Source organism: Procambarus clarkii, chromosome 45 (genome assembly GCF_040958095.1).
Source record: "Procambarus clarkii isolate CNS0578487 chromosome 45, FALCON_Pclarkii_2.0, whole genome shotgun sequence".
Lineage (NCBI taxonomy): Eukaryota > Metazoa > Arthropoda > Malacostraca > Decapoda > Cambaridae > Procambarus > Procambarus clarkii.
This window is the reverse complement of record NC_091194.1, coordinates 16,590,874-16,593,373: the sequence shown is the minus strand read 5'-3', so window position 1 is coordinate 16,593,373 and position 2,500 is coordinate 16,590,874. Positions and strand designations below refer to the sequence as shown.

At 40.7% G+C, this 2,500-nt stretch overlaps 1 non-coding gene across 1 annotated transcript; it reads right to left on the bottom strand.

Annotated features, from left to right (window-relative positions):
• Positions 1-2,160: 2,160 nt before the first annotated feature.
• Positions 2,161-2,323, bottom strand: LOC123770221 (U1 spliceosomal RNA). Its single transcript, XR_006774310.1, has one exon. It is a non-coding gene; the product is annotated as a U1 spliceosomal RNA (small nuclear RNA).
• Positions 2,324-2,500: the final 177 nt, after the last annotated feature.

The following is a 2,500-nucleotide window of genomic DNA, read 5'->3' as shown; positions in this document are numbered from 1 at the left end:
TGTCGATAGCCGAGGAGCACTTGAGTCTTTAAACAGTCGAAACCCAGTCTTCATGTCTATAGTTGAGGATTGTAAGAAAAGAATAACTGAGATACAGCTGAAAGGTCATAGTGTGAAATTCATGTGGATTCCATCTCATGTTGGAATAGTGCTCAACGAGGTGGCGGATGACTTGGCCAAACGTGCCACATCAAAACCACAAGTTGACATTGAATGTGAATTCACAATGAGACAAATAAGAAGCAAAATCAGAAATATTCAGGCACAGGCAGGAGTGGAGAGGAGAGATATAATGTATGAGAGAAGTCAAACCATGCAACACTACATGTGAGTCAAAACACCCATTTCACTTATGGTAAAAGGAGAAATGCTTGGAGTGACTCTGTGTACATGCGGCTCAGGCTTGGGTACAAATATTACTGGGAATATGGGATAGGTGTTCATGATAATGACACGAAGTGTAAACTATGTGGTATGTTAAGGTCTCACACCCTAGCCCATTATGTTCTTGATTGTCCGTTGATTAATGTATATAGAAACACTGAGATAAGGACTGTTCCTGAACAAATAGCCTGGATGTGTCACAACGGAAAGGTTGATGATATTCTTGAGAGATGTAAGAATTTTGCACCAAGACTGTAATTTTTTGTTGAATTATCTGCATGTCTCTTGCAAATTGTCTATACAGTATACCTAGGTCATAAAAGTATTTATGTGTACGTCTGATACCATACTACTTGTGAAGGAGGAAATATATATGTTTATCTCTCAGAATGTTTGGTAATATGTTTATTGTTTGTGATGTGTGTATATGTATGTATTAACACGATGTACTGAACGGGGTGAGAATAGCTTGAGCTACCTCATCCCTTTGTGTGTATTTTACATCAATAAACTTATTTCAATTTCAATTTCAGGTCGCGGGAAGTTGACCTGGTCTCTGCTAATCTCATAATGGCAGGCGGCTAGCAGGGAGTGACTGTCAAACATGCCGCCAATTTAAGATGTGGCTTGGTAGAATGCCTGGGGCTATCTACTTGTGGGTGGAGTTAGCTAGTTGATCGCCAATATATACCAGGGTACTGTACACTCGAGAGAGAGAGAGAGAGAGACAATGAGACAGGAGAACAGCCAGCAGAGCAGAACCGAGAGGCTGTCAGCCGGACGGGGCTGGACAGTCTCTGTCAACTAGTCCCCCCTCCCCCTCTCTATCCAGCTATAGGCAGACGCTTGGTGAGTTGAATATGAAACGTAGAAAGGTGACGTAGTCGTGTTTACTAGTGTTGTGTGACTATCAGGAGACAGCCAGTCGTAGTGGTCTCGAATTCTGGTATAAAGACTCACTTTGTACATTAATAATGAACCTTCAGTTCGAGTGCTTGACTTCTGATATTTATCATGCTAAATAAATAATTGATTCCCTTACTTTTAATTTGACTTTGTGTTCCCAAGTTCTTGGAATTACTGTTATATGCAACTAGAGTGTAGAGTACTCTTTAGTTAAAGAATCTTGCCTAGAACATGATTCCAGTTAAATCATGCTAATGAGGACCTGTTGATACATCTTTGAGAATTTTGTGATACCGACAAATTCCATTCCTTGTCTGGTATGTAATGGTTTTGAATGGATGGTGGCAGCCTTTTTACGTCTACCTTCTACTATCTACTTTTCTACCTCTACATCTACCACTACCTCTCCGACTCACTTCCCTACTTCCTCACGACTACTGCTGTAAGTACTTTCTTCCATTTGAGTACAGACCTCCCAAGATTCGACTGTCCTTCGTGTCATAGTATTTTGCAGACACAATTATTCACTGTTGAGACAGGTGACCATGTAGCGCAATTGACTGGCATCCTGGGGACGAAGGTTAATTATTAGCCAAGGAAAACCTCCATATAAACATAGTTATAAGCTTCCAATTCCTCGCTGACATTGAGAAAACTAATTTGGGATGGCTCCCGTCAGTAACACATTGAAGTGATCTACACATAAAGTCTTGAATTGTACATTTCAATGGCTATAATACTTAAAAGATCAAACTACACCAAATGTGTACATACTTGTAAATAAAAGTACCACGGGAGAGGTTTGATCATTAGAAACAAATGGAAATGGCTATCGAGTCATTAACTACCTTAATCACATGTGATATACAATGGGGGATAGCGCGAACGCAGTCCCCCGCTATAAAAAATTTTACACCCGAGTTAACCACATTTGGGTTAATCGCAAGGGTCAGCGCCACCGGAGTGCAATGGTGAGCCTCGCCCTGGGAAAACGGCCTTCTTGATCGCCGTGTCTCCTGTGCCAGGTAAGTATGAATATAAAGCTTAACACGCAACCCACACCTGCCACGACTGGGTACCACCACGCTCACAGCTATCTTTATGTTAGTGTCGCCCTCAAATTGAACTATCCTTTAAAGCATTGATTTTATTTGTGTTGTAATTTATTATGGGTAGATTTGATATAAGAAATAATTAGAATGCAATAAAG